Source organism: Bos indicus, chromosome 14, assembly GCF_029378745.1.
Source record: "Bos indicus isolate NIAB-ARS_2022 breed Sahiwal x Tharparkar chromosome 14, NIAB-ARS_B.indTharparkar_mat_pri_1.0, whole genome shotgun sequence".
In the NCBI taxonomy this organism is placed as follows: domain Eukaryota; kingdom Metazoa; phylum Chordata; class Mammalia; order Artiodactyla; family Bovidae; genus Bos; species Bos indicus.
This window is the reverse complement of record NC_091773.1, coordinates 12,660,542-12,680,101: the sequence shown is the minus strand read 5'-3', so window position 1 is coordinate 12,680,101 and position 19,560 is coordinate 12,660,542. Positions and strand designations below refer to the sequence as shown.

The following is a 19,560-nucleotide window of genomic DNA, read 5'->3' as shown; positions in this document are numbered from 1 at the left end:
AGCTGGCAGGAGCATAAATAATACATCCGATATGCAGATGAACAGCCCAGGGTGTCTCTGGTCTGGGGAGAATTCTTAGTAGACCTGAGATATTTGTGAAACTGAATGTTCTGTTTCCCGTCCACAGCCTCAAGGCATGGCCCCTATTCCTGCGTGTGAGAGAGATTTCCGACATGGACATCTCCTCCGCACCAGCGACTGTCTCTCCTGAACAGAGCTTGAGGAAAGGTCATTACTGTTTGTCAGACCTTCACCTTCCTGTGTACCTTGTGCTTCTGAAAAATCCTGCTGTCCCTGGGAACCCGTGTCGGGCTGTCCTGGTGCTTGTCAACCTTGGGGCCAGAGGTGGTCCTTTATCAGAGGTGTCCACCCACCTGAGAGCCTTTGCAAAGTATGCACCCCAGACCCCACTGAGGACTGGAAGATGCGCTTTTAAAGGCCTTTGGGTAATTGAAGCTTTGAAAGCCACTGAACTAACCAGTCATAAAAGTGAATACAATCACTGCCCTCAAAGCAGCGATAGAATGTGAAGAAAGGATGTTTGCATTCCTCTCCACTTGCACCATGAGACCCAGTTCTGTGGCTTGATTGGTGTAACTTCGAGGCCTTGGCCGGCGTCTGTGCTGCCTTTGGTCTTTCTCTCTCTCAGAACAGACCCCAGAAATGTAATAAAACATTGTAAAGCAACTATCATTATTCAGTCGCTAAGTCATGTCCGACTCTTTGCGACCCCATGGACTGCAGCATGCCAAGCTTCCCTGTCCTTCACTGTCTCCTTCAGTTTGCTCAAACTCATGTCCATCGAGTCGGTGATGTCATCCAACCATCTCATCCTCTGTTGTCCCCTTCTCCTCCCACCTTCAATCCGTCCCAGCATCAGGGTCTTTTCCAATGAGTCCAATAAAAATTAATTTTAAAAAGTGGAGACGCAGACGTAGAGAACAGATGTGTAGATACCAAGGGGGGAAAATGGGGGTGGGATGAATTGGGAGGTTGGGGTTGACGTGTACACACTATTGATACTTCGTATAAAATAGATAACTGATGAGAACCTGCTGCATAGCACAGAGGACTCAGTGCTCTGTGGTTACCTAAATGAAAAGGAAATCCAATAAAGACGGGATATATATACATATACATACAACCGATTCACTTTGCTGTACAGCAAAGACTAACACAACATTGTAAAGCAACTAGACCCCAATAAAAATAATTTAAAAACCAATAGAATAAACAGACCCCAGAGTCTGCTGTGTCTTCAGATCTCCCTGGAACCTTTATCCTAGCGAGGTCCTTTCCTGTCTGCCTGTCTCTCCCAGGAAAGAAACCTGGATGCGGTGGCCCTCTAGATGTAAAACCTTCCCTCGAGACTCTAGCCACAGCTGAGCTTTTCCTTTCCAGAATGGTCCTGATTCTTAGCCCTGCAGTCTCGCCGCTTGCTTCCTCAGGCTGTGTGCATAGCTGAGCCCGCGTGACATATAACACCCACGGAGCCTGGCCTGTGGCCGCAGGGCCGCCCTGGATCTGAAGACAGTTCATAGAAGGGCATCTCCATTGGCACCTAAACGTAAGATCATCTACCCAGTCCTAAAAAGGGAAATGGCAATGAAAAATGCCTCCTTTTCCTGTGAAGCTCGCACAGAGCACAAGGTGGTCGTGTCTTGGATAAGGTGGTCGTGTCCTGGATGGTTGACAGAGCTTCTGAGAAGCAACTCTGTGAGCATCCATTGCTGGGGTGTGTGTAGGGGAATTGCATTCCACAGAACCACGGGGCGGGCACTGTGGCTGTTCCTAACCAAACTGCATGTGCGGGTGCCCTTTGACCCAGCAACCGCCTGTGGGGATGTTTTCCCCAGAGATATACCTGAAGATGTTTGTGCAAAATGAACAATGCACACGATTATTCACAGTATGTGATAGGAGTGGGGTCCCCAGGTGCCTTGGTGTTAAAGAACCTACCTGCCAATGCAGGAGACATAAAGAGATCCCTGGGTCTGATCCCTGGGTCCGCAAGATCCCCTGGAGAAGGGAATGGCAACCCACTCCAGTATTCTTGCCTGGAGAATCCCATGGGCAGAGGATCCTGGTGGGCTGCAGTCCATGGGGTTGCAAAAGATCAGACACGACTGAGCGACTAACACTCACAGTAATATTAAGATGTTAGCAGGGATGGAGATATATGATAATATAATTTTCTGTGGCGTGTGTGAACTCTCTGTACTATATTCAGATTTTCAGATTTTTCTATAAAATCGAGAACTATTCTAAAAAATTTAAGATTATTTAAAAAGAAGCAGAAGGACTTCCCTGGTGGTCTAGTGGCCATCCGATTTCCATTTGGAAAGTGTTGGGGGTGTATGGTTATTGAGCATCCGCCGTGGGCAAGAGCCTGTGTTGCCAGAGCCTGGAAGCACACAGTGGGAGGAGAGTGGGTCTTGGGGGGAACCTGGGCTCCAGGAGAGGAGGGCAGATGGAATCGCCTAAAGAACTAGCAGCCGTGGAAATGCAGAGCATGAGTGAGAGCCGGTAGGTGAGTCGTCCCAGTGGGAGGCCAGGAAAGGAAAGGGAAGGGCTGGATCTCTGGCAGGCTGCCTGGAAGAGGTGACCTGGGATTGACCTAGGATTTTGAGTCGGGGGGAAATGGAGAGTGGGGGCTTCTGCTGGTAGAGGCTCAGGTTTACAAATAGGCTGCAGGGGATGATGCCCCAGCGTGAGCAGCAGAGGCTTTCCATAGGGGAAATGCTTGTGACCAGACTATCTGAAAAGGGATGAGAGGTGGGGAGGAGGGGGAGAACAACCAGGGCAGGGAGGGGGCGAAAGAGAGGGATTCAGGGAGGGAAGGAGTGAGGGGCAGTGTGCTAGTTATGTCTCTGAACCACGTACAGAGTAGCTCACATCGCTGGTGGCCACTGTCCCCTGGGGCCTGCTGCGTGCCCTCCCTCCTCTGTCCTGCAAGCCTGTCCTTTCTCTCCCTGGCTCCTCACTCCCAGGCCCCAGAAGCCAGTGAGCGGGCATCCTGGCCATTTCCAGTCCCATGGGCCGCCCACCCTCCTCTGATTCCAGTCGCCCTGTGCAGGCATGACCTCACTCCATGGCCTGTTTACCCTGGCGCAGCGACAGGACAATCGGGTCACGTGGGGGCCCCTGGCATGCCAGCCGCATGAGTTGCCGGCTGTGGGCACAGGCGGGCAGGTCGGGGGGGGGGGTTGGTGAACGAGGGGGCATTCCTTGGGGCTGACTGTCCCAGCCCGCCTGGCAGGGGACCCCCTGCTTCTGGAGGCAGCTCTAGGGCACTGGGGCGGCCCAGCTTTGCACTGGTGTGCTGAGTCATGGCCTGCAGCGCGGCCATGTCCTGTCCTACACAGACTTTGTGAGAGTCCTTTGTGGGAGTCTCCAGGGCCCGAGGGGGCACATGACCCTCTGTGCTGCTGGCCACCCTCCCGAGGTCTCTTGCCCACCCTCTCACCACCCCCCCATCCCCCCATCACCTTACAGGCCCTTCCCACGTCCGCCTGGTAGGCTCAGTTATGCCCTTTTGAGATCCAGAGCCCATGAGTTTGACTCTAGCCGGCAGCTGAGTTACGGGAAAGAAGCGTGGGCAAGTTAGCAAGTCAGGGCGGGAGCCAACCAGGCAGGATCTGGAGATGGGGAGCGCCGGGGCGTCTGTCCCGGCAGAGTCACAGGAAGAGCTCACAAACTGCCTGTGTCTTGTGTATTTTGTGAGTATCTTGAAATGACCTTGAAAACCCACCCTGGGAGGGAGCACTGCATCAGTAACATCAGAACCAAGAGGGCTGTGGGCAGCTAAGTCCTGTCCAAAGACGTCAGTCTCTGTCCTTATACCCATTTCCTGGTGGCAGGAATGGAGGCTTTAGTAGAAGACACTTGCTTGGGGTCCACAAGCTAGAAAGTGGCGTGTCTGGAGTCTGAGCCCAGACCTCGGTTCTGTAATTAGACTCCCCGAGTCAAGTTCATTGGATGTGCTCATTTCATCCTCTCCTTTCCCTTTTTCTTCTTCTCTCCTTTGCCACTTGGCTGCTGGAGTCCTTCCCACGGAAGGCAGCTGTCAGCTGTGTTAAGGGGAAGCCACTGTTAAGGAGAAACCAAAGTGGTGTTTGGAGTCCTGTTGTCAGTGTGGGTTCAGCCTGCAGGCTGAGCCCTGGGAGCAAACTGGGCATTGACTCCATCCACTGGGATGGAGAGAGAAGCCAGAGGCCTTGACAGTGAGGACCCCCAGGGGGCTGTGTCTGGGAGGTGGGGAGGGGTTGTGGCTCAGTGCAAGGAGATGGGGGTAGCTCCTTGACTGTGAGGACCCCCAGGGGTCTGTGTCTGGGAGGTGGGGAGGGGTCGTGGCTCAGTGCAAGGAGATGGGGGTAGCTCCTTGACTGTGAGAATCCCCAGGGGTCTGTCTGCGAGGTGGGGAGGGGGCGCGACCCAGTGCAAGGAGATGGGGGTAGCTCCTTGACTCTGAGGGGAATTCTGTGTTGAGGCTGGGGAAGCCCCCTGGGGTTCAGGTACTAGATGTACCCCCTGTTTGTCAGGAGGCTTTGGGAGGGTTGTTTTCTTTCTGCTGTTCTCAGTTATCTTTTGCACAGAGGAAGCTGGGCTAGATGAGGGGGTCTAAAGCATCCCCCCCCCTTTTACCCTGGGGGCGGGGCGGGGCGGGAAGGAAAGTGGGGCATCTGCAAGAGGGTGAGGGGATTGGAATCTGCATTTGTAACAAGCTCCCAGGTGAGGGAACCCTCTTCGGGACAGCCCCTGAGATGCAGGTAGGACCTCCCTGTCTTCCTGTCCTTGGTGGTCTCAGCCAGCAAGGATGCTCAGGGCTGACCGGCTACACAGAGAGGGTGTTGTCGAGTCTGTGTTTGAAATCTCTCACTACAACAGTCCATCTATTTCATATAAAAACTGGGATTTCTGGCTTTACTTGGGGTGGATGGGTGGGGTCCTGTGTTCCCAGGGTCACCCCTGCTGGAGCTGCCTGTTCAGGCCTGGGGATTCTGAATTCAGATGTTATCCTCAGAGGGTAAAACACCAGGAGACTCAGGCCAGCAAGGTGGCTGTCAGGTCTCTGTGAAGCTGAGGTCCTCGCCTGCAGCAGGTGTGAGTGAGATGGGGAGCCGTGTTGAAGTAGATGCTGCTGGAAGAAAGGCCAGATGTTGACGTGGGGCTTCTGGTCTTGATTCAAAGTGTCAGGGCGGTCTTTTTTTTTTTTTAAACATTTCTTTTTTTGGCTGGGCTGGGTCTTAGTTGCAGCACATGGATCTTCTATCTTCCTTGTGATTTGTGAAATCTATTGTTGTGACATGTGAGATCTAGTTCCTTGATCAGGGTTCAAACTGAAGTCCCCTGCATTGGTTAGCCACAAGACTACCAGGGAAGTACCCCAGGGCCATCTTCTGTAAGGGAATGGTAGTGATAATGAGCTTCTAGAACTGTGGCTGGCCCGTACGAGGTGGCCAATGTATGAATTTGAGTGAAATCTGATGTAGAGTACGTCTGTGAACTTGGGCCGCCACGCCTTTCCCCAACCCACTCCTACCTCTTTCTCCTCTTGCTACACCTGAAGACTCGTTTTTAATGGCACTTTTAAATGAGAGGAAAACTGAGTATTTATTTCCTCCCAGTGTTATCATGCTTGTTGGCAGTTGAGTGTCTTATTTTGCACAGTTTCAGGTGATGGCTTGGCTGTCCAACCACTTAACTGTATTCTTGCCTTCTTAGCAAATACAGAATAACTAAGTGTGGGCTCTTACCTTATTAGGAAGTGGAAGGAGAAATAAGAAACATTTCCTGGATGGCCAAGCCATGCACACATGGTGATATAGGTTATTTACTGAGGTGACTTGTAGGTTGAACAGGTTGGTCACGGACAGGCAGACTCAGAGCCAAAATCTGAGCATCTCTGTCTCTTGAGCTTGCTTTCTTCCCACTACCCTGGACTAGTTCTTCTCCTAAGTAACTAAGTGGCCAATCTAGCATGGACCGTGGTACATACGAAGCCCCGAGGCTGGGACAGAAATGTCCATAGCTCACCTGTGCACGGTTCTGATTCCTCACTGGGTCTTGTTCGGTATCTTTGTGCTTTCTCTCCGGATGGAGTTAGACACGTGATGCTGAACTTGGAGGCACTGGTGCAAAGTCAGATCCAGGCTGGAGTGTCATCTGAGGTTGATCTTGGGCCTTTTTTTTTTTCTTTTTTAATACTTATTCATTTGGCTGTGCGAGGTCTTAGTTACAGTGCTTGGTTGCAGATCTTTAGTTCCATGTGGGATGACCAAGTTCCCTGCCCAAAGGTTGAACCTTGATCGCCCCTTGTATTGGGAGCTTAGTCTTAGCCACTGGACCACCAGGGAAGTCCCTTTGGGTCTGGTATTTATTGAACCTGCCTTAGCCTCAGTTTCCTTATCTGTGCAGTGGATGTGATAGCACCTAGGTCAAGGTGGTTAGGATGAGCCTCTCTGGGATGAAGCATCTGGTACGTGGGAGGCCCTCAGCCATCACTTCTTCATCCCTGCAAGTAACGCATCTGACTCACAGGTGCCTGAGGGACTTTCTCTCCCCTCCTTCAATGTGTCATCTCCCTCTCCTTAAGCTTGTATTATCTGGGTGTGGTGAGTCCTGGGACTGAAGCCGCCCTGCCAGCCGATCAGTGACATAAAACCCGGGAGCACCTCCTTTCCCGTGGGGCCCCGTGACTGGCTGGCAGCTGCCAGCGGTGACGGGAACTAGCGGGGCCCCGGGGGCTGCGGGGATCGGTGTGTGGGGATCTGGGCAGGGCTGCTGGATGGAGAGAGGAGGCTTAGGGTTTGGCAGTGGATGTTGTGCTGCAGGACGCAGGCTCCTCCTGGCACAGTGGATTTCCAGCTGTAGGCACTGGGGTGCGGTATCCGACCGGGAACCGGCTGCTCCACAAAGGCACCTTTGGGAGGCACAGGGAGGGCTGGGCATCCCTGCTGCGGGTGTTTAGGGAACAGATTTCTGAAGGCTTAGGAGTGGGAAAGGGCGTACCTGGGAAGGCTCACTGGGTTGGTCGCCTGCTGTGTGGTCTTAGAAAGAAGAGGAGTTGATAACCTCCCTGTACTAGCGCGTGAGTTCTTACTCTCCTGCTGAGTTCATCGCTTGGCTGTGTGATGGTGCCTCTCTCTCCTGCTATGTGACCTTCCCAAGAGCAGGCGAGTTTCTTGCAGAGCGCCCTTCCCATTGAAACATGTCGATGGCTGGTGACAATCACAGGCAGGACATGAACTCTGGGATGCCCCTGGAGATCTGTGTCCTTGCTGCCTCTGTCTGCTGGCGTCATGGCAACGTCTTCATCTCTTTCTGATGGTTTCACTTCCCTCTCTCTTTTCTTCTGTGCTTCCTTCTGACCTTCCATCACTTTTTTCCTTCCAACCCTCCTTGGTGGCTCAGATGGTAAAGAATCTGCTGGCAGTGCAGGCGACCCAGATTTGATCCCTGGGTTGGGAAGTTTCCCTGGAGATGGAAATAGCAACCCACTCCAGTATTCTTGCCTGGGAAATCCCATGGATAAAGGAGCCTGGCCAGCTACAGTCCATAAGGTCGCAAGAGTCAGACATGACCTTGCTTGAAGGCATGGATGGACTCGGTCCAGAGGCCCACCTGTAAATGTTGGTTCGATCTTTGTTGCCCAATACACAGTATGGTCTTGGTAGCCATTTGTTACTTCCTTTGCTAAGAACCTCCTTGTGGTCCTTTCCAGAAGTGAGCTCCTTTCGCATACATGCCCTTGTCTAGTTGCTGGACTGGTGAGTTAGCAGCTGCTGTGAGAAGTACATGCCCTAGTGGGCTGAGGTGGGCCATGTCCTGGTGGAATAGCCCTGAATCTCCCCCTTCAAGCCCACCCTCACTTAAGCCCCACTCACAGAATCAGGGATGGGGTGGGGGCATGCACAGGCAAGCAAATCTTTTTTCTTTTTTTATTGCCCCCACCAAACTTGCTTAGTGGCCAATAGTTTGGCCACCTGATGCGACGAACTGACTTATTGGAAAAGATGCTGATGCTGGGAAAGATTGAGGGCAGGAGGAGAAGGGGCCGACAGAGGATGAGATGTTTGGATGGCATCACTGACTCGATGGACATGAGTTTGAGCAAGCTCCTGGAGTTGGTAACAGGCAGGGAAGCCTGGTGTGCTGCAGTCCATGGGATCTCAAAGAGTTGGACATGACTGAGCGACTGAACTGAACTGAAGCTTGCTTACTTGTAGAAATGGACAATATAGATGTTTTATAATCCTAACCCTCTGGAATAGCTACACTTCCCTTCCGGCCCTCTTGTCCTGCTTACCATAGGTTTGTATCTCTACTCTGCTCACTTAGCATTACAGCCTGACCATTTGCCAGTGTCATTCAGTTTTAAAAGCTTGTTTTAAGCACCTTTCCCATGTTTCATCACACACTTTTTCTTCTGCTGTGAAAACGAGGAGAATCATAGCCCCTCTCCCCATGGGGCTGATGTGAGAGAGAGGTGAGGAAGGTCCGTCCGGGTGCCCCACCTCGCATGGCACAGAGCTCGTGCTGCCAGGATTGCCGTCCTGGTCAGCTGCCAGGTTAGCACATCCGGGCATTCAGATCTTCTTCTGCTTTGTCTGCTATAACGCGTAGACCTTTCCCCATATCCCTGGTGGCTTTCCTGGCAGAGCCCCCAAAAAGGTCTGGATAGCATCTGTCCTAACTCTCCAGGTATATAGTTCACCAGTCACCCCTCCGCACCTGGTGCTAGCGGTTACTGGGGCAACTCCTGATGTGTGAGCATCTTAATTCAGGCAGCAAACTCCTTAGCGGGCATGGAGCTCTGTGATCCGCAAACACCCAAAACAAAGCCAACACCCAAAACAAAGCCGTGTTCCTGTTGCTTTTCTTTGACGACTGCTGTAATTGACCAGCTTTTCATGTGTCTTGCCTACTTGTGTGTTCTCAACTGGTCATTTCCTTTGCCATGTTTAGCAGATTTTCCCCACCCCCCGGCCCATGAATAGGTAGGGTCTGTCTGGACCAACTTGTGGATTTTACAGATGGGGGACCTAGGGGAGTCCCACTGGACTCTTTGTTAGGCATGAGGTTCCAGGAAATGACACCTCCTCCATTTCTGGGGGTATGGAATCTGCATCTGATTGTGGGAGCGAAATCATGCTTTACAAATGAATGCAGGGGCGCCTGTCTTCTTAACCTGAGCTCTTGTCAATTTTAAATATTCCTCCCTAAGTGGTATTTGCCGGGAGCTTCTCCCTTTTTTCTTCCTTCCTTTCCTCATAAGCAAAATAAAAAATCCTGCCAACTTTCAGGTATCATTGTAAATGTCAGCTCTTTAGAGACCTCCACCTGGAACCCCCAGATTAACTGCTGGGGGTGGGGAAGTTGGGCTGGCAACTCCTTCACTACATTGTTTTGTAGGAGCATTTGCTGAACGTCTGCTTCTGTAGACTCCAGGCATGGACCTTGTCTCTTACTGCATCGTATGTGTTCCCTCAGCCCCTCCTGCGGGGCTTGGAGTGGATGCCCAGAGTAGTAAAGTGCCTTGCGTGGATGCGGCTGACCCAGAACTTGACCGGGCATGTGAGCCCACCTTTGAGCTGGGTCCCCCGGAACCCTTTGCCTCGGCGGCCAGCCAGAGCTTGGCTTTGGTGTCTGGGTGAGCGGAGCAAAGGTCTGCTGGCATGGCAGGGCTTTGTCCCTGTGCCCCACTGGTATTGGTCACTCCGGGTTACTTTGGCTCAGTGAGGCCAGAGCGAGATCCAGGGGAAAGGTTGGGACTGGCCTCCCGGAGAGTGCCCAGTGACAGCCAGCCGTGCCCTCTGCTTGACTGCACTCAAGCCCTGCACTTGGCGAGGCTCCTGCGGGCCTGCCGTGGAAGGAGAAAGAAGCTTCTCTGTCACAAGCCGAGGCTTGAAACCAGCTGAGAACTCCGGTTCCACCACTCAGGACCTGTCCTGCTGGCGGGAGGAGCCTGGGGTGGGGTGCGGATTGGCACTGGGGGAGGGGCAGAAGGAGGGAGAAGAAATCTTCGGGGTGGTCTGGTAACTTCCTCGAGGGCTGGAATGCTGGGTTTCCTGGTGGTCAGAGCTGGAGGAGGCCTGATGGAGCGCAGAGAGCACCTGCCCAACTGGAATCCTGGTGCTGCCAACCCCCTGTGGGCGTGGTACCCACCCCTGGCAGCCCCAGCCTCCCCTCAGGAGAATGAAACTAACCAGGCTTGTGGGCAGATGCAGCGACCGGGTGCGCCTTCCTGGCAGTTCGCAAGCACCTGGTGGATGCTGCCTTTACACGTGCTCTGCCCACCCACCTCCATAACGGACACACATTGACTTTGGCAGAAAATTGCTCACCTTGGGGAATTGTCAGCGGAGTCAGTGAGAACTCACATTGCAGGTCCCCGGGCCATCAGAGCACCCAATGAGGCTGCCCCGGTGCTGGGAGGGACCCCGCCAGGAGGCTGAACTCGCAAGGCTGGCACCAGTTTGAGTCCTTGGGGTTGGTGCGGGGTGGCAGAGAGCGGGCAGGCTGGAACCCCATGTTCCAACCCCAGGCCTTCTACTTGAAGCCGAGTGACCCTGGGTGGGTGTCTTGTTACTCTTTCCTCATCGTGAAGTGGGCAGAGGAGGGTCCCTGCACCACTTGTTGGAGGGAAACCCTCAGGATGGGGAGGTGGTTGAAGCCATCTGGGAGATGCTGGGATCAGGGCTGGCCAGGCTTTTTCATGGAGGGGGTGGTAGGCAGCAAACTGAGGGGCTTCTTTCTGAGCAGCTCTTCTGGAGGCCTTGCAGACACACAGCAGCTCTAGGCCTGGCATAGATATGGATGTAGTTGGCAGGAGATTTCAGTAATGACCTCTACTCCCCCAATATGTTCATACCCTAGTCCCTGGAACCCATGAATATTCCATGTGGCCAATGGGGTATTAAGATTGCAGGTGGAAGGAAGGATGACCTTAACAAAGGGAGATTATCTGGGATTTTCCCGTGGGTCCCGTATCATCACAAGGGTCCTTAGAAATGGAAGAGGGAGGCATAAGAGGAGGTCAGAGTGATGTGATGTGAGAAGTTACATCACTGCTTTGAAGATGCTGGACGAGCTGTCAGGTGGGGAATCCCTCTTGGAGCCTCCAGAAAGGAATGTTGCCCCGCTGACAATCCTTTAGACAACCTCGTGAGACCCCTTTTGGACTTTTCATCCCCGGAACTGTTTTCAGTTAATTTGTGTGCATTTAAGGCCCAGAGCTGGTGGTTTTTTGTTCCGACAGCCCTGGAGTCTAATGCAATGGATGAAGCATTTGAGGGCCACACTTCGTTTCCAGCACCGTGAAGGCTGGGGGCTGGAGATCGGCAAAGGGGAATGTCCTTTGGGGATTGGCACTGGCCACAGAAGATGAGATGCTTGGATGGCATCACCAACTCAATGGACATGAGTTTGAGCAGACTGGGAGACAGTGAAGGACTGAGAAGCAGGTGTGCTGCAGTCCATGGGGTCGCAGAGTTGGACACGACTGAGCGACTAAACAGCAACTGGCCCACAGCCCTGTATTTGGGTGTGATCCTCGGTGACTGGGTCCACAGAGGCCTGCCTGGTGACCTGGTGGGGGCGGCTCGGGTAAGCAGGTATGCTGATATCCTGTGATAAAGGCCTTGTGTAAATGCCGCATGCCCATCACCTCTCGGATAGCCCAGCCTTCAGCTCCGGCAGCCTGGGGAAAACAGTGTAATGGTGCGTCAGGTGCTGGGAGGCACCCTTCCTGTCTTGCCCTACTGTTTCAATTGTCGGTCTGTTGGAGGTATTTCTTCAAACATCTTGGGAGTGGTTGGCAGGTGCACACGAGCCTCAAGTGATGGCCTGTCTGTCCTGCACACTGGCTGCTCCTGGCCTCAGGGCCCAGCACTTTCTCAGTCTTTACTGACAGGCCCTCCTGAGCTGCTGTGCTGGGTGGGAGGCCAGCACCCGCCCCCTACCCCCATCCCCTGTCCACTTTACTGCAGGAATGGGTTGTCAGGCAGCAGTGGGGGCTGGATGGAGGTGACCTCGACCTCGCTGTCCCAGTCTTGGAATGCAGGCCTGGGTCCTTGTCTCAGTGTGGTCGTTTTAGAAGAAGGCATGCTATATCTGCGAGGGCTTTTGCACTAATACTGTGTGTGTGTGTGTGTGTGTGTGTGTGTGTGTGTGTGTGTGTGTGTCACGGTTCCATGTATAGGATGACATGGACTTCCCTGGTGGATCTGACAGTAAAGAATCTGTCTGCTGATGCAGAAGACACAGGTTTGATCCCTGGGTCGGGAACATGCCCTGAAGTAGGGAATAGCAATCCACTCCAGTATCCTTACCTGGAAAATCCCATGGACAAGGAGCCTGGAGGGCTATAGCCCATAGGGTTGCAGAGTCAAACACCATTTAGCCACTGAACAACAACATAGGATGACATTTAAATGCCTCCTTAAAGCCAAACCAGGACAGCGCCCTGCCATCATCACCTGAAGCTGGCAGGTATCAGGGCAGAGTGTGGGCTGCTCTCCTAAGTGAGTGGCTTTCATCCAGGGCCGGCTCAGCTGCTCTTAGGTGCCCTCGTCCTGCTCCAGAGCTGCCTGCAGCTTCCTGGGGCTCAGCCACCCGGAACAGGAGGAAAGGCTGGGGATGCTACCAGGCTTGAGTTTGGCCCCCACCAAAGTCAAATTGAGAGTCCCTTGGACTGCAAGGAGATCCAGCCCTTGGACTGCAAGGAGATCCAACCAGTCCCTCCTTAAGGAAATCAGTCATGAATATTCATTGGAAGGACTGATGCTGTAGCTGAAGCTCCAGTACTTTGGCCACCTGATGCAAAGAACTGACTCATTGGAAAAGACCCTGATGCTGGGAAAGATTGAAGGTGGGAGGAGAAGGGGGTGACAGAGGATGAGACAGTTGGATGGCCTCACCGACTCAATGGACATGAATTTGAGTAAACTCCTAGAGTTGGTGATGGACAGGGAGGTCTGGTGTGCTGCAGTCCATGGGGTCACAAAGAGTTGGACACGACTGAGAGACTGAACTGAACTGAACTGAAAGTCAAGATGTCAGGCAAGATGAAGCAGGAGAAGCTCCCTTGCGGAGAGGGAGAAGAAGGGGCCAAGACTGCTGGCTGGCAGCTCTTTTATATGCAAAACCGATCCATCAGCTCCTCTGCCCTGACGGCTCCCATCCTCTCCTCCCCCAGTTAGGGGGTGGGAGGTGAGGAATTTCATGGGGGGTATTATCTCTGATCTTGGCGTTACCTTCCTCTGCTGCATCCCGCATCCTGGGGTTGGCGGATGACGGGCAGACACCTGGCTGGAATGACAAAGAGCCGTCCTGGAGGATGCTCCTTGAGGAGGGCTCTGCTGAGCCAGCATTCACATCTTTGCCTCTCCAGCTGGGGCGCCTCTCCTTCTCTGACATAGGCCAGGCCATCGGGATGGTGATGGCCTTGGCTCCAGGTGAGAGATGAGCCTGGAGATCCGTCCTTGAGGCTGTGCAGTCTCATTTGTTTATGCAGATGTGTCGGGGTGGAAGGAGGATTGGGGCACACGGGGAGAGTGCAGACAGGCAGGGCCCGGGAGGTCCTGAGATGGTCCCAGCTGTCACCCCTCGGGGGGCATCCCTTTTGATGTTGGTGTCCCAGGTCACCCACCCTCCGCCCTCTGATAAAATGACCTTGTGCTGCTTTGCGGTGGATCTGAACTGTGCCTGTGCCTTCACCGAGGTGGGAAGTCCCCCGGAAACCCTCATGAAAAGAAAATATAAGCAAAGAGCAACAACAGAGACCAGGCAGCATTATATTTGGGCTTCTGTGATGCTGTCTTCACCAACCAATGGTTTTTTCCTTGACTTTTAAAATGATAATGTGTTTTCCTTATTATAAAATAATTCTTTGTTTTGTTTGACAAAGAATTGTGTAGCACTTCTTATGAACTAGGCAACCTTTCTAAGCCCTTGGCAAATATCAATATAACTCATTTAATTTAACCCCACGGCAGCCCTGGGAGGTGGTGCTGGGCAAGAAACGGAGGTTACGTGATGCTGCTGAGGGCGCACGGCCGCTGCTGGGGGAAGACCAGGATGCTGCCCCAGGGTCTGTGGCCTTCTCTCTGAAATGCAGAAAACTAAAAATGTTACTTCTGCCAGCCAGAAATAAATGCTCTGAGTACTTCCAGAATTAGGGGCATAGTATAGCTGTACCCTGGTTTATTTAACCATATTGCATGTCTGACTCTTTGCAACCCCTTGGACTGCTGCCCACCAGACTCCCCTGTCCATTGGATTTCCCAGGCAAAAATACTGGAACGGGTTGCCTTTTGCTTCTCCAGGGGATCTTCCCCACCTGGGGATCAAACCCTCGTCTTTTGTGTCTCCTGCATTGGCAAGTGGGTTCTTGAACAGTTGAGCCACTGGGGAGGATTTATTTCCTATAATTTGAATCTGTCACTTAAAAAACTAGTTCTTGCATATATATTCATGTATCCTGGTCTTTCTTCTTCACTTTTGTTTTAGTGCCGTCTCTTTACTTTTGAAAAGTTTACTAGACCTTAAGAATAGCCTAAAGTGAAAGTGAAGTTGCTTAGTCATGTCCGACTCTTTGCAACCCCATGGACTGTAGCCTACCAGGCTCCTCTGTCCATGGGATTTTCCAGGCAATAGTACTGGGGTGGATTGCCGTTTCCTTCTCCAGGGGATCTTCCCAACCCAGGGATTGAACCCGGGTCTCCCGCGTTGTAGACAGACGCTTTACCATCTGAGCCACCAGGAAAGTCCAAGAATAGCTTACAATTCCCCCAAACACGCCCACAGGCACTCCTCGAGGCAGTGTCCTCAGCGTATCCTCCACTATTAGGGAGTTGCTTCTGGTGGACAGAGGTTGGCAGCTTTGGGCAGTGATGGCGGCCACGATGAGAGTGACCAGAGGTCTACGGGCCAGGAAGTCCAGTGATTAAGTTAATAAACTTGCAGGTTGCATATTACATCTTGTAATTAATTATTTAAGCAGTCATTAGTAAATCATGAAGCTGACATTATTATTCTTTATTATTAAATAACAGGATGTTGCTAAGGCTATTAAGTATTAATTATTTAAGTCTCATTACTGAGTATTACGCTTTGTAGTGTTTGACTAACATGGAAAGTCCGAGGAACAAAGCCGGTGTGAGGCAATGGCCGCTGTTTTCCATTAGAGGATTTTCTCCCTCTTGGTTTCCTGAGAGCTTGAGGGCCTGGTTTTATCTTACCTTACCTTGTAACTCCATTACCCGAAACTTCGGGAATGTTTGTCAGATTTTAGTTTCTAATGGAAGGTCAGCGTAGACAGCCATACTGGAGTTGAGTAACGTTCTCCCCAGGTTATATCTGTCAGAACCTCAGAATGGTGTTGTTGCTGTGTAGGGTCTTTGCAGAGGTCATTAGCTCAGATGAGATCTTACAGAATTAGATGGGTCCTAAATCCAGTGATTGGTGTCCTTGGAGGAGGGGAGAGGACTAAGATGGAGCGACACGGAACAGAACGCTCTGGAGAGACACGGGGAAAGGCCTTGTGACAGCTGAGGCAGAGATGCGAGAGGGGCGGCTACAGGCCCTGGGAGACCCAACGTTACATGGAGCTTCTGGAAGCAACGAAGAGGCAAGGGAGGATTCCTACGACTCCACCAACACAGAACCAACCTCCCTTCGCAAAGGACAGATGGCTGGGAGGACTAACAGCTCTTCCTCTCTTAGGTAAGTGTGCGGCGTGCTCAGTCGCTCAGTCGTGTCTGATTCTTTGTAATCCCATGGGCTGTAGCCCGCCAGGCTCCTCTGTCCATGGGATTTCCCAGGCAGGAGTACTGGAGTGGGTTGCCATTTCCTCCTACAGGGCATCTTCCCGAACCCAGGGATCGCCTGTGTGTCCTACTTGGCAGGTGGGTTCGTTACCACTGGGCCACTTGAGAAGCCCCTCTTAGGTATAGGCACTCAGTTAATGTTTGCTGAATGAAAGAAAGACTGAGAATTCGGTGAAGCTGGTGATTTCATTCTTCATGCCCTGGCCATGGCTCTGGGGGCTCTTGAACCTTCCAGACAAGTATCCTCTTTTTGGATAGCTAAAGGAACGTCATCCTCCCACTTAGTAGCTGTGGGAATCTTGAAAAAGTGGCTTAGCATCCTCAGATCTTGGTGACCTTACTAGTAAAATGTATGAAAGTGTCCTGGGTCATGGTGATAATTATTTGTGATGATGCTTGTAGAGCCTGAGGGCATGGTTATTACCCTGAGAGCGTTAGCATTTATTACCATTATTGGCAAAGAAATGAGCAGTGTCGCTGTGTATGCCCGTTTTTCCCTGGTAAACCTGAAACCACCAGAGTCACATCTGCTTCCTGACTTTCTCCTCCTGTTCCTCCACCTCCCCCACCTTCCTCCTCTGTCCAGGGACAAGGGAAGTCAGGAAGCCCCCAGGGTGACAGTTTCTCTTCTCTTAGACTGTCTTCCACGTCACCTGAGTAGCCATGTCCTGTCTATGTCCTTCACAAGGGAAAAAAAAAGAAAAAAAGCAGAGCAGAAGTAAGCAGTGAAGAGGAATGGTTATTGCTAGATGCGGGGGCTCCTTCAGGCCCACCCGAGGGAAGTGGGGGGTTGGAAATGGACAGTGCACAGCAGATGCTCCGTGACCCGCGTCATCAAAGGCAGCTGTCCTGCTGATGCCTGGATCCCGGGAGTTGCTCCCAGGTGGCTGCGACCTCGGGCTAAACTGGAGGGGGGTGGGGAGCAGTGGATATGAAAATGTTCATAATCAAATAAACATTAAGGAGCAGAGGGAAATTCTCCCACCCCGTGTCTCATCACACGTCCTTGGGGTGGAAGAGTTTTAGGGAAGTACTGAAATGTTACCTCCTGCCATTCCTTGCAACAATCCTGTCTTCTGGATTAGGAAATGTGGTCTCAGATTATTTTGGTTTCCAGGCCTTTTCCCAGAGCTGCGGAGGAGCTCCCAGTCCTGGCTCATGAGGTCAGGGAGCTGATGGCCTGGCCCTGCAGATTCAGATGAGCCCTGCCCTGGCTGCCTGCTGCTTCACACGGTAGGTTTGTGTGATGTCTGCCAAGCTGATTGCGGACTCTGATTTCAGCCTTGTTGCTGGGAGGGGGGCAGGATGTGCTAGACTCCTGGTGCCTGGGACCCCAGGCTTTCTTTGTCCTGAGGCGGAGTCCCTCAGATCAGGTGAGGAGTGTGACTGCCTCTCAGCGTGGGTGGGACATCTGTCATGCAAAGAAATGGATGCACTTCTTTGATGCCCTGGACCTACACAGCCAGGAACTGTTCTGGTTCCCCAAGAATATCTGTAGATTCTAATGCCAGATACGGATTCAAAACAAAACCAACAAAACATAATTTTTTAAAACTGTTTGTGTCAATATACACTTGTTGAAAAATGACCTCCACAGACTACAGAGATGTAACAAAGAGGAAGTGACCTTTCCGTGTAATGTCACCCCTGTCCTTTGGCAGAGGATGTTTATGTAAGGAATCAAAAATTCTTGGCTTGGAATCCTGCCATGACCATTTCAGTTTTTAAAGGTCTCATGTGAGGGAAAAGTCCTACCACCCTCTAGGGCCTTCATGAGCGTTACAGGAGATGTTTGATGAAATTCTGTCCAAGTCTGTCTTTCGTCCTTTGTGGGTTCGATGCATGTTCTTTGTCCCCACCCCTGCCCCTTGCTTTTGATCTTTTAGGAACCCAGACACCTGAGAGCATCCATTCCCTGATCTGCTGTCCTCTCCAGCTCTGCCTGCTTGCTTGCTGGGTTGGCCATCTCTGGCTTTCCCACTCCAGTTAGGCAAAGCACAAGACCTGGGCCTGCCTCCAGGCATGTCCTCCTGAGGTTTAAGAGGGGGTCCAGGCAGATTCAGATCAAATGCACACTCCTCTCGAAGGGTCCCATGACCTGTGTGTGCTTGGTACACCTTGAATTACCTGAAGGACAACACTTTCTCATCCTTAGCTAATTTGGAAAATGAATGGAAGGGAAGTCCCTTTGAATTTCTGAAAGTGTGAGCAACATGTCCGTCATTCAGGTGTTCTTGGCTGCTAAGAAATCATTTTGGTTAACTTTCAGTTACTGAGATGCTGGGGGTGGTAGTAATAGCTAATATTTATTGGGTGCTTTCTGTGCGTGAGGGACCTGCCATGGGCTTTGCTTGGATCATCACATTTTATCCTCCCAGCAGCCTTATTAAGTAAGTGAAGAAAGAAAGTGTTAGTCACTCAGTCGTGTCCAACTCTTTGGGACCCCATGGACTGTAGCCCACCAGGCTCCTCTGTCTATGGAATTCTTCAGGCAGTAATACTGGAGTGGGTTGCCTTTCTCCTCTTCAGGGGATTTTCTGATCCAGGGATCGAACCTGGGTCTTTTGCTTGCAGGTAGATTCTTTACTAGCTGAGCCACCAGGGCTTTATTAAGTAAGGGCAGGTGTTAATTTCTGAAGGGGAAGCTTCAAATTGCTAAAGGTGCTGCCTGATGCACATAGTGAGCAAGGAGGCACGATATGGGAGGGCTGGTGTGATTCCAGAGCCTGGGTCTCCAAGGGGGATTCCCTTCCAGAATCTCTGTGCATCTCTCTGCTCCACTCCTTCTGTGAATCAGTGATTCAGTGTCGTTCACTTTTCCTTTGGAGTCTTTCAGCCTTCTCTCCACTAGAAGCAGTTTCCATCATTCTGGCCGAGCACAGTGCCTAACACAGTAGGTTTACAGTAAATGTCCAGTGGATGAGTATCCAGGGTAGATGTTAACTGAGCATCTACTAGCTGCCAGGCCGCAGTGGGGATGGGTTCTGGAAAACGAGGAATTTAGGGATAACATAGTTGTTTTCCTCAAGCTGCTCACTCACAGCTTTGTCGTGGAGAAAGCCCAGGTACAAGTGACAGATGCTCCAGGCGGGACTCGGGCCTTGGTGAGAATAAGGCCTGTGTGCTTTTAGAGCATCCCAGATCTCCATGTTGGGTCACTGTGCCAAGAACGAGCGGGCCACAGATGACAGGCCTGGGATTTGAATCAAAAAAGGTGTCTGCGTTTATGCTGTGAGAGCACTGGGGAGGGGGCAGCAGCGGATTTAGCTGTGAGTCACAGGGGGATGATGAGAAGATTGGAAAAGGCTGCACAGCAACCGAAAAGGCTTTGCAGGATGAATAGAAGTTCACTGAGAAGACTGAGCAGTTGGAGGGATGGCAGGAGCAGAGGCCCCAGAGTGAGTCAGTGAGTGACCTGTCCAATGTGCCCAGACACAGGGTGGCTGTAGCTGAAGCTGCAAGTTTAAGAGCTTGGACCCTGGGACGTCAATCCCAGTTCAGCTTATTATTACCTGTGTTACGGATTTTGTGGTTTTGTCAATATACCAATCTGAGGTGTGTGCTGCCTCTGACCTAGAAGACAGTCCATAAATATTAGCCATGGGCATTCTCTTCAGCCTGACTGTGAAGCAGTGAACTGTAATCCTGCAGATTTGAGACCGAGAAGTGATGAGAAATGTCATGTGACCCTGTTCATCCTCCAAAGGAAGGTCCTTGCCCTCCTCAAGGC

General features: G+C 51.8%; 1 non-coding gene across 48 annotated transcripts in view; it reads left to right on the top strand.

The window, feature by feature from the left end:
* The window catches only part of LOC109568581 (uncharacterized), a 252,126-nt gene that overhangs the window by 35,775 nt on the left and 196,791 nt on the right, over nt 1-19,560 (top strand). For 33 of the 48 annotated variants that reach the window (XR_011570534.1, XR_011570526.1, XR_011570521.1 and 30 more), the window contains 2 exons: nt 11,261-15,726; nt 16,948-17,063. This is a non-coding gene — a transcript (uncharacterized protein). The other 15 variants (XR_011570528.1, XR_011570509.1, XR_011570502.1 and 12 more) reach the window with 4 other exon arrangements.